Consider the following 12,701-nt stretch of genomic DNA (forward strand, 5'->3'; position numbering starts at 1 on the left):
ATTATTACATCTTGTGATTTTTCTTTTTAAGTGAGCTTTCAGACAAATGTAGTGGTGTCAATATATTAAAAGAACAATATGAATACCTATGAAAGAGATAACTCTTTCATAGATGATGCATCCTTAGTAAGTAAGTAAAAGTAAAGTAAAATTTTATTTATATAGCACATTTCTAGATAGAAATCACAAAGTGCTTTACAAGATATAACAGATTAAAAAGACATAATACAAACAAAGTTAGCAAAAAGCAATTTTAAAAAGATGTGTTTTTAACTGTTTTTTAAAAGTAATCAATGAATCAGCAGATCGTAAGTCCAGAGGAAGGGAATTCCACAGTCTGGCGGCCACAGTAGCAAAAGCTCTATCACCCCTAGTTTTCAGTCTCGTATTCTGGATGACAAGTAGGCCCTGACTACTCGACCTCAGAGACCTACTAGGAGCATAGGGCTGTAAGAGTTCAATAATATATGGTGGTGCCTGTTGTTGAAGAGCCTTAAAAGTTAGAACCAGAATCTTAAAATGGACTCTAAATTCGACGGGAAGCCAATGTAACTGCATAAGCAACGGTGTTATATGTGAATATTTAGAAGCTTTCGTCAAAAGTCTTGCTGCAGCATTCTGAACGATCTGCAGACGCTCCAAAGAACCTTTGTTTAGACAAGTAAACAGGGAATTGCAGTTTTATATACAGTTTTAAGAGATATTTGTCTTTGAGATGAAAAAGATATCAAGTGATATGAAATAGAAATAACTCAACCTTGAATGTTTGCTGAAACTCAGTATTTGGAACAGTTAAATTCACTGCTGTAATTTTTTAAATGAAATACAGTTTAATTTATCAATACAATAAATGTAATGTTGGACACATGGTGCCCAAGTAAAAATAAGATAAAATTAAGACTGTTGCCGTCATTTCTTTCAAACAATGCTGTTAATGTGTCCCCAAAACACTTCTGTTTTTCTTCCTTTTCCCCCCTATTTCTGTTTTCTTTTTTCAATTTCCATTGTGTTTTGTGCACTTTTGAAGCGTTTTTCTATTTGCTGGTGTTTTCTGAAGTTGCAGTCCATTTGGCCCCTCAGGGCCACCGTAATACAAAGAGGAACAGAAGTAACAACTGTCACGATCCCGGGTCTCTGACCCAGCGTTTTCTGTTTATGTTTTGAGTTTTTAAGTTATCCATTTAATTATGTTGAGTAATTGGATTATCTTTTGGTTGCCTTAAGTTTAGTTTAGTTTCACTTAGGTCTTCTATGTTAGTCTGTCATGTTTCTTGTCTTCTGGTTCATGTTGTCAAGCTTGTGTTGTCATGTCTACATTCCACTCTGTTTCCTGTTTTATTGTGAAAGTCCCTTCCTATGTGCAGTGTTTCTAGTTTTGCTTCCCCTTGTCTTGTTAGGCTTGATTTGTCCCAGCTGTGTTCCCACCTGTTCCCCATCCCCTCATTATCTATCTGTGTACTTAAGTCCTCTGTCCTCCTTTGTTCAGTGTCAGGTTGGCTGTTGTGCCACGTTTCCATCCTCCATGTTCCAGATAGCTTTGTATCATGCAGAGTTTCATGTTTTGGGTTTTTCATGTTTATTTTTAGGTTTGCCAGTTTAGGTTATAGTTTATTCTAGTGATGGCCAAATGAAGCTTTCTGAAGCACTGAAGCTTGTATTGAAAAACGGTTCATTACTCGAAGCTTTTCAACACAGTCCTCTCCGGTGACATCTGGTGGCGAAAATTATGAAGAGCAACTTGAATCTGCAAAATTAAACGGACTGCTTAATTATCACTGCTCACTCCACAGAGTGGAGTTCTCTCTGATATTGGGCCACCGTTGCGTTGCTTTGAACATGTAATTGTTATTTTTTTAATAAATGAGACAACTGAGTTCTCAGCTTGTTCTTTGTTTTATGGGGATCAATATTACCTTCAAATAAACCATTCAGTTTCTTACAGCCATTTTTCAAAGTCTTTATTATCACAGTCTTAAGAATAAGACAAATTATTGCAAGAATGCATTACTGCAGTGAGTAGAGATGTAACATAAATGTATACAGGTATTTTTACATGTTCAATATATTGTAAACTTGCTTAAATATTGCAAAAACAGTTAAGCTGTGGAATTTCTACATATGCTCACCGTATATCACCAGAGTAGTACGTCCATTCAGGATTTTTCCATCTTGTACAATGTTAACACCGTATTCTCCAGTGTGAATCAGAGTGAGACTCCTGAGCTCCAAAGACGCAGTAGATGGGAAGAAGGTGATCCTGCCTTCATACTCAGGTTCAATAGTTTCTTCTGAGTTAATCATGACTATTATAGTTGTAGAGAAATTAACATTCCAGTTCACAGATTGAAACGGTTTCTCTGTTGGAGTCAGTGTTGTAGTGAACATCACCGTTTCTCCTACAGCTGCATTCAGACCATCAGGCAACAAACCAGCTCCTTCAGTGAAACCTGCGGGAGAAGAATAGCAAAGTGCTGTTGTTACTCAAACATATAAAACAGTTGTGAAATATATAAAGATTAGCATGAACTATGGCAGGTCTGAAGAGTTTGAGTTATTTTCATTAAAGTCTAATGTCAGCTTTTCCAGATAATACTGCACATAATTCTGATCGAGTTTCAGGAACTCGCTCAATAATCGCGTGGTTATTAAAACTGTTAACCAGCTGTTGCTTTTGGTGACTTGTTGCTACTCTAAGCCCTTGGCGAACAACCGAAGGAAAATCTGACTTTTTGTAAAGAGACCACAAGTTATACTGAACATCTTAATTTTGAGACTTACTTGCAAATGCCACAAAAACAACAAGAAGCTGTAGTAACAAAGCCATTAATTAAATATCCGTGAAGTGTGCAGTTAGGAATGTTTTACTATCAAACTGACCAAAAATCTACTGACTCAGTATGGTGAATGAAACTCTACTTAACAAGACGCAGTGTCAGTTTCATGTGCAAAGTGAGTCCTAGATTTTTTTTAAATTTTTTTTGTGTGTAATTTAATGCACCAGAAAACTTGCAGGATGCCTCCCTCATGTGGTGCAACTGTGTTAGTGCAAGATGTAAAACTTGAAATGTTGCTATGAAGATGTTGATGTCCAGTCACAGGATGTTTTTCCGATTATCCCACAGTTTAATTGATCAATAGAAAACAAATCACTATGCAGTAATATATTCCTCACTGCATGGGACAGCCCTAGTTATTTGTTTAGTGAAAAATACTCAGAAAGATACCGAGAATGTTTTATAACCATCCAAAACAACCTAAAATTATCAACAGAATGCAATTAATGTTGAAACAATTCATTTCTGTTGCTTTCAAAACTAAAAGTCAAACTTTGAGCCAAAATCTTGATAAGTTTTTGTGAGTATTTAAAATTCTGAGTAAGATGATGAAGCAAGGCAAAATAGTGTCTAGCATGCCCTGAGCCCAACATTAGAGGAAGAATAAATTTCTATTTCAAAAAACAGAATCATTTATTTTCCTTTTAAGGTAGAGAGTTTCAGGGCAGGCATAACCAAAACAACAAGCAAAATACAGGCCTTTAACTGCCTCCCTAGACTAAACAGGAGAAAACATTTTAAAAGAATACAGCTAACAGGTCTGTTCTCTTCACATTGATCATTTGCAATATTTACAATATGTACAAATTAATTAATCTTGTTTTTTTATGCAGAAAATCAGTCACACAACAAAACACAGCTAAACACACAAAGCCTTGTTGGAAGCTGGAAGTACATATAGGCAGGGCATAGTACAGTTTCATGCACCAGAAAACTTGCAAGATGCCTTCCTCATGTGGTCCAACTGTGTTAATTCAAGATGTAAAACTTGAAATTTTGCTATAAAGATGTTGATGTCCAGTCACATTAAAAAATCTCAAAAAGTTTAATTAATCTGTAGAAAATAAAGCAAGTCTGAAAAGGTCACATTATTTTCATTAGAGATTTCATTGAAAAAGAAAAAGAAGCACACACGGCAGTTTAATTCAAGAAACAAAACTGACACTGACAGATTCACATACAACATAATCTAGAAACGTATAGCCAACAGGGGAGCCAACAGAAGCAACCTGATTAAAGGCTTCCCATATTTCTCCTGTCTCCTCTGTCCTACATCTGAAATCAGTCTTGAGAAAGGTGTCCCAAGTCCTGCATCCGGAGCAGAAAGGAGACAAGAACTGTAGGGTTTAATTGGAATAACTTTAAACTGAGATTCAGAAGGAAGCACTCAACTTTCTTTTAAATGTCTTTTGTTTCCACTCTTCTCTCTCTATACTCATGAAGAGCAAATCAGAGAAATAAAAAGAGTTAAAGTCGCATGATGAACAATTAACGATCAATGAACAACGACACAAAGGACGAGGAAAACTAAGCATTCCTATAGAAACCCTGAGAGAATTATAAGGATCACGGCACTGCTCTCCTACTCTCATTTAAAATACTTTTGTACAAACCTGCTTCTTCTCTGATCCATGTTATCTGAGCAGGAAAAATTTATTTCTGTTTATAATATTAAGGTCACATATGATTAAACATGAACTAGAAATGTGTTCAACAGATGTCTCATAAAGTGAAAAACAAACAAGCAATAAACAAAGTAAAACTTTAAAGTCAGTGTGAGCAGACAGTTTTTTTCTGCCACATCAAGCAGTGAGAGCTCACCTGAGATGGACCCAAAAATGAAGAAGTATATCAGATAATGTTTCCATTTTTTAAAGCAGTCCTTCACTCTTCTGCTTTTCCTTTGCTAATACCGGTACATGAATGTTCATTCAATATATGGTGTCATAAGGAAGTCATGTTGTTATTCTGAAAGGTTAAACTTCATGAACTTGTTAATCATTAACAAAGCTTTCTACTAAATGTTTGTGTCAGATTCTGTTTAGTCACATTAAGCTTTCCTTCTGTACTGTAACAGCAAGTTACAGGAGGTGTCACTTGGAAGAATTCAACATGATTTATTGTCAGAGAGAAATGAATTGATCTTTTTTGGCAATTAGGCTCCAATGACCCATCACAGCAGTGATAGAATACAAGACAGGAACCCACCCCGTCCCAGAGTCTAGATGTTGGTCGTGAAGATCAACCAATATCACACCAAAACGGGTAATAGACATGCTGGTCCACCATGTCCATTTCATGCTTTGCCTCTCCAAAGGCAATACTGGGTTGTGAAGTTGGAGATGTTTTGTGTGGGTGTGTGTGGAATTGTTGTCATAGTGATCCAACAAAACCATCAGGCAACACACCAGCTCCTTTAATTAAGCATATAGGAGACATTTTTGTTTGACTGAATGAAATTAAAACATTGATGAAGAATAAAGCAGAGAAGTAAAATCAATTAAAGTGACACAAGAAAATTTGTGTATTTAAAATTCATTGAGACAACAAGGAGATGTAGATAAAGGGTTACAAAAGAAGAAAAGAAACAAAAACAAAAAGGAAAACTCAAAAAACAAAACAAACGCAAAACAACCAACTTGTGATTTCAACATCAAAGAATCAGTGTTCAAAGACTGAAAGAAATAGGAGCATTAAGGATTACTAGAGAAACGAATGAAAACACTGCTCTCTTTATCTCATTTAATGTGTACCATCAGTACATAAACCTGCTACATAAGACACGGATCCATGTTATCTGAGCAGGAAAACAATTGGAAGAGTATTCCTGTGTAGAATATTCAGGTTTCAAATGATTAGAAATGAACTAGAAGTATTCAGCAGATATCTCATGAAGACAGTGATATAAATATTAGCCAAACAAACGAGTTTAAGGACATATTGAAAGGAAAATGAGGAAGCAAAACTTTAAAGTCAGTGTGAACAGGCAGAGTTTTTTTCTGCCACATCAAGCAGTGAGAGCTCACCTGAGACGGCCCCGAGAATGAAAAAGTATATCAGAAATGTTTCCATTTCTAAAGCAGTGTCTTTCACTCTGACTTTTCCTTTACTGATACCAGTACATGAAAGCTAATTTCAATATATGGTGTCATAAAGAAGTAAATGTGTTATTTTGAGAGGTTTACCTTCCTGGACTTGTTAATCTTCAACACAGTTTTCTCCTAAATGTTCATCCCCTCATTTTCTTTTTGCACAGTTAACAAGCAATCAAAAATCAAACAAATAAATAAATAACCTGTTTCAGTAAATGTTGTCCTCTCTGTTTATATGAGTGTTTGGTCCCCCCCCCCAAAACAACATTTAATAGTAGTAGTAGGAAAAGAATAGAATAATAGAGTAGGAAAATATCTCCTATTCCATAAAAGTTGGCTATGGTTTAAAATATGAATAAAAACAAAATATAATGATGTACAAATCTTCATTTGCACCATTTAAAGTATGATTAAAAAATAAGGTCATTTTGAATTTGATGGCAGCAACACATCTTATAAAAGTTTTGGCTGTGTAGCATCCCATCTTTAACAACAGTCTGTAAACATCTGGGAAGAGAGGAGACCAGATTCTGGACTTTTTGGAGGGGAATGTTGTCTCATGTTTTCTGATATAGGATTCTAGCTGCTCAAGAGACCTGGCTCTTCTTTGCTGTATTTTATACTTCATGACACTCAAAATTTTTCAGTTGGTGATATATGTTATGTTATTATAACTGCAGTATGAGAACATGTTTCTGTAAAACATGTGTACACCTTTCAGCATTTATGAAGCCAGTTTTAAAGTGCTTTGGTCCAGAGAAGAAGGCAGTTTTCCTGGATTATGTTCAGCAATTTTCAGTCACAGTTTTTTAAAAAATTGATTAACGTCTGCCCATCGTTACTTTAAATAAGTCTGCCTCTCTAAGATTATGTTTTTATACTCTATGTTACTGATGTTCCACAAGCATTTTTTTTTAGTACCGCTCAGATCTTCAACATTTTGATGCCCCTGTCCCAAATTTTGAGCTGGATTTGCAAATGTATGACATGAGAGTACTTAGAAGATTTAGTCAGAAGCCTCTCAGCAGTGTTGGAAACTCAACAACCTGTAGACATCCCACAGAGTTTTTACTTAGACCAGTGAACAGTGAATTAAATACATGAATAACAATCTCCAGTTCAAAGTGGGACACAATGGGACTTAACTTGGCAATATTTCTTAAGTGATAAAAGAGACTGACTAAGACTGAACCAGAGATTTGAATAAAACATCTAAACTGAGAGCAGAGTCAAAAGTTACCCCAGGGACGTTACTGAGAGACAATTTAGTGAAATGTTAAAATAAAACCCAGAGCTTTCATTACCGTAGGCATAAACCTGTCAGGGGAACAAACGAGGACTTCAGTTTTTTGATCATTAAAACTGGAGGAAGTTGTTAGACATCCAACTTTTAATGGAGTCTAAGTTCCTAAATGACTGTAACTGTTGAATCAGAGGAAAGAGGTGGGGGATCCAGAGCAGGAGGAGAGTGACTTTGTAAAATAAAAAGTAAAATGGTTTTGATATCAACTAACAACAGGGCTGAAAATAAACATTAAAATATTTCATTGAAGTCTATCTGAATTATGTCATGGTGAGGAGTTGAGGCTTTGTCAAAGGTTTGTATTATACTACATTTAGCTTTAAAATACAAAGTAGAAATTAAAAAAAGCTTAAAAACTGTAGTAAAAGACTGCTAAAAATGTTTTAATCATTTCTCTGATATCATGTTGAATATCTACGCAGATAAAAATGACTTAATAATGTCATATATTAAATTTAGCACTTAATTTAAGCTGTTGTTTACAGAGTATCCAAACTCTTTGGTGCCTCCAGCCTGGTGTTTTGTGTTGATCATCATTAAGACCTAAATGTAAAGTTCATTACATTTATTATAGTTTTTTTATTCAATTTTCAAACTCTTTTGTACAAAATATTTTATGCATTAGCAGAGATGTACAAAAACAAAAAGAAAACTCTCCTCTCGCAGTATTTTTTTTTTTTTTTTTACAGAACTTAAGAGAAATCAGTAGATCTGTGTTGGTTCTCAGTCATCCAGGTCATTGTCGTCTGAGGAGTTTGGGAAGTTTTGTGCAGATGTTTCATCTCTCATCTAAGAAAGTGAGTTATAAAAGTAAATGGGGGATCCCAGGTATTTAAACTCTAGTGGGGGTTGTTCCCAAAGAGAGTTGTTGACCCTCTGTAGAACATTATTTGTTATATAATAAGATACAGTTTTCTTTGACCCATGCCTGTTATGTTTAACCCTTTGACCCCTTCATGCAGGAAAAGTGCAGGCTTACAGTATCTTCTTAATTAAGGCAGTGCCTGACTCCTGTCTCTGGACAAGATAATAGTTTTTTAACTTATTTGTTTCTGTATCCTTTTGAACTGTGGGTGACCTGTGTAAAGTGACTGATCTACCTGACAACACACTAGTAAAGAGAGTGGAGGACTTCTCTGTAAGTAGGTGTCACAATTGACCGGTCTGTTTTAACAGCTCTGAAATTAACATAAGAAACATTTTTCACCACCAAATTCAGGTCAGTGGGTGGGTCAGTGGGTTGTTCAGTGGTCATTCAGTGGGCAACTCAGTAGGTCAGAGGCCAAAGGGGGGGGGGGCTGGGGTTCCATTCATTTCCTATGGCGGTCACGTTTTACCAGGAACACCACAGATGTAACAAAGTTGATTAAAACAGTCAAAATTCAACGAAAGAGGTGTTCATCACTTTTAGATGTTCAAGTGCATAGTGTGGAGGATAACATAAGGCCTTGAGGCAATCAGATGCAAAACACAATATTTATGAGTTTTTTAAATTTGTAAATCGGTCAGATTTGACCCGAACACGACAGGAAGGTTATGCACATTGAAGGATATATCTGGTAACTCCGCACAGTGTTACTGGAGGCCAAGGTAATGTCATCCAAAGTAAGTATCTGGTTAGGCACCATATTTAAGATTTTTTTTTTGTCAGGGTCGAGTAAAATAACCTCAGTTTTATCTGAATTTAAAAGCAGAAAATTAGAGGTCATCCAGACCTTTATATCTTTGGCCTTCTGTGTCATGGTCAGCGGGGGCACACTGCATGGAGGGTGCTTGGAGGACCCAGGTGCGGACACAGAAGAGGAGACAAAATTAACTTTAAACAACAAGCGAGCCTTTTATTGTGGCTGGGGATGATGAACAAAACAAAATGAGAGCAGAACAGGAGCAACAACTAAACAAGAACCTAAATTGGGAAGAAACTACGAACTGTGAAGACTATGAACAAGACTTTGTGTCAGAACATGAAAGAACTATGTGCAGATCATGATTCATGTTGCTTGTTCTTGTATATGGTTCAGAGTCTTGAAACCAGACATAACACAGGGGTGGAACACAGACGACATGACACTGACAAAGAGAAGAACGGGGCTTAAATACACTGTGGGATAACGAGGGGAATGAGACACAGAAGAAGAGCACAGCTGGGAGTAATCTGACATGACAAGACCAAGGGGAATCAAAACTCAATACATTGACATGGGACACAGACTTTCAAAGTAAAACAGGAAACATAACAGATGCGGACTTGACAAGGGATACAGCTGACGGGGGAGACAGCGACCATAGAACACAGAAACAGAAACCAAAAGACTAGAAAAGATAAACTATGACAAAACCAAAATTCAATAATGATGCAAAACTCAAAACACTGGCTCACCGACCCAGGACGTGACATTCTGGTCACTTGCTTAGTTTGTGACAAACCTTTTGTTTGGAGTAGCAGTGCTGCTGCCAACACAACGTTAACAGTGATAATACAATGAAGGGTTTTACCTGATTTGTAAAACAAAAGGTTTTCTTCCTATGTTGCATTAGTTTTTGTTTAACTATTCGTTTTATTGTATATCTAACATGGTCAAACAAATATAATTTGACCCAAAGATCATAAGAACTGTAGATTTCAGTTCAGCATTCAACATAATCATTCTACAGCAACTAATAGAAAAACTCAGACACTTGGGAATGAAAACTTGTAGGTTCCAGGAGTAACACCTTTTCCTGAATGTGAAAAAGACCAAAGAGATTATGGCAGATTTCAGGAGAAGTCATTCCCAGCATCTTCCACTGAACATCAGCTGTGCTGCTGTGGCCAAGAAGGCCTAATCTCTCCTCCACTCCGCTAAACTCTTGAATAGCTCCATTCACGAGGCTGTCAGAAGACTGAACTCTTTACTACCTCCCCCTATGCCCCCTATCCCCTAACACACTCCAAGATATAATGCATTTTCAAGTCAACTTGAAAGAAAGTTAATTGTAAAAGTAAGATCTAAGGTCAACCACCATTGTGCACGTTGGCGTTTTCCCCGAGGGATGAGAGAGAAATGAGATCATTTGATTAAATAATCAAATGATAAATTTTAATAATAAAATATGTAAGTTGTTTTAATACAGATGATCATTGCCTGGTTCAAGTTTATACCCTTAACTGTTTATGTGTGATTAAAAACAAGTATGATATATGGTCATATTGCAATATGTGATGAACACATGTCTGTAAAAAGAGAGAAAAGCCAACGGTTGCAGCACTCTGTGGAGCACTATTAAAGTGATCACTCCCAAACTAAGCAATCACACACAAAGTAAGTAAGTAAAATTTATTCATATAGTGCTTTTCACAGATAAAAATCAGAAAGTGCTTCACAATACAAGGAATGAAAATACAACATATAACAATGTAAAACACTATAATGCTACATAAAAACAACAAATTAGTTGAAAGCTTGTCTATATAAAAATGTCTTCAGCTGCTTATTAAAAGAATCAATGTACAGTGGAAGAGAATTCCACAACCGTGGTGATCGGGCCTTTCAGGCAGGGGCACCATGGTTGTGGAATTCTCTTTTTTAGTTTTAAATCGAGTGCGTGGGGGATATATACTGGGGAGCTTGACCATGTAGGACCCTAAAGGTTAGAACAAAAATTTTAAAATGAAACCTAAAACAGGCAACCAGTGAAGGGAGGCCAAAACTGGAGTGATATGAGATCTTCTGTTGATGCCTGTTAAGAGTCATGCTGCAGCATTCTGCACAGTGTGAAGATGATTTAAAGCTGATTTGTTAAAACAAGTAGGAATATATGAAGTAAAAAGAGAATTGCACCCAAGACAGAGCCCCGAGGTACCCTACAAGGCAGAAATGTTGATTCGGACATCACTTGATTCATACGAACATTAAAAAAGATCTTTCAGATGGCTATAAAATCCTCAGCCCACTTTTTTGTGTCATTTCTATGGCTGTAACATTCATGTTTACCTTTCTGTCTTATTTTTACATTGTGCTGTAAAGCTTCAGTGATTATAAATTAACCAATTTAAACTTTTGAGTTAGTTTGTAATACATGACAGCAGTACGCTATAGTCCAAATGATGCCACAGAGCCTGTTTTGTATGTATTGTTTGTTATGGTACTATGGGTATATGCTGTATTAATTATTTTCTGTTCTTTCTGAGTTAGCTGGCTGCTGCTCCAGTCCTTCCTGTTTTGAGTAAAAGAGGAGGCTGAGGGTGGAGCTGGTTTAATTGCAGAGGTCAATAAAATCGACTTCTGTTGTGACCACGCCGGGGGGAATGGGGTTTCTTCTTGTATTATGGCTAACTATTATCTCTGTGGGTTTCACCTTTGATGTATTCATGGTTCATTCGCTTATTATATAACCTTTAGCTGTCTCTCATTTGGGCAGGTTAGTTTGCTCAGTTATGTTTTGTTAAGTGTTTTTTTGAGTAGAATTTTGTTACGTTGACCTCTTTTATGAGCCAACTTAGTTCTTAAAATAGTTTGTTTCTGTAATTTTGAATTTTTGTGATAATTTTCTCTTTCTTCGGGTATAATAAAACCCAATTTTTGAAGATTATACTTGTGCCTGTATGTTCTTGGCTGCTTGGTCCCTGATAGGGACACAAAGAGGGGTAAACGTATGAGTAATGAGTAAAATCACAAACTGACAACCTCCTGTTACCAGTCTTAACTGATGTTTTTTTTATAAAGTTCCACTTTTAAATAAACATGTTTTATAATTTTAACATTAATGTGCAAATTCATGTAAAACAGTATAGTACCTTATTTGGTGACTGATAAGGAAAATGTTTACGTAAAAGCTGGGGACACAAGTGTGATGTGTTGGTTGTTTTATTTTACAATAAAAGTAAACAATAAGAAACACACATATATGGAGCTTTATTCATATAAAATAGCAATGTGAATATTAGAAAATTTATTACAGAGAAAATATTAATAGTTATTGATGCAGAGTAATAAGGTATTAAGTAAAACATCTTCACATATTTTGTTAAAAATTATAGGATCTTAAGTGAACAAAAACTATAACGTTACTCCTCCTGCAGCAGGTGAAGACTTCTAAAGATGCGCCATCTACAGAAGTAGAAAAATATTCCTGTTAATTAAGAAACTTGTTCCTTCTTAATTAACAGTGATAATATATTTCAAACTTACCTTGAAAAGTGAAGGTCATCACTCGGTTTATATTTTTTATTTTCTTGTCATGCGCATGTTCACATACATATTTTCTCCTTGTTCTAAGAAAACAGATTTGTTGCAGTGCATGTAGGCATCCATTAAGACAATAATTTTGACTCTCTAATTTCTTTATTTTACTATAATAGATGTGTAAGATGACTTTAGATTTAAAAAAGAGAAAAAAATAACATACCTGTGTTTTGCTTCTGAGAACTTTTGTTGAATCTAAATATTTGAAATGAAGCATTAGTAAAATGTGGTCATGCAATAAGATGCA

General features: G+C 35.8%; 1 protein-coding gene across 1 annotated transcript in view; it reads right to left on the reverse strand.

The window, feature by feature from the left end:
• Positions 1-12,701, reverse strand: part of LOC109194576 (carcinoembryonic antigen-related cell adhesion molecule 5) — an 81,630-nt gene that overhangs the window by 39,495 nt on the left and 29,434 nt on the right. The window lies entirely within an intron of this gene.

Source organism: Oreochromis niloticus, linkage group LG11, assembly GCF_001858045.2.
Source record: "Oreochromis niloticus isolate F11D_XX linkage group LG11, O_niloticus_UMD_NMBU, whole genome shotgun sequence".
Taxonomy (NCBI): domain Eukaryota; kingdom Metazoa; phylum Chordata; class Actinopteri; order Cichliformes; family Cichlidae; genus Oreochromis; species Oreochromis niloticus.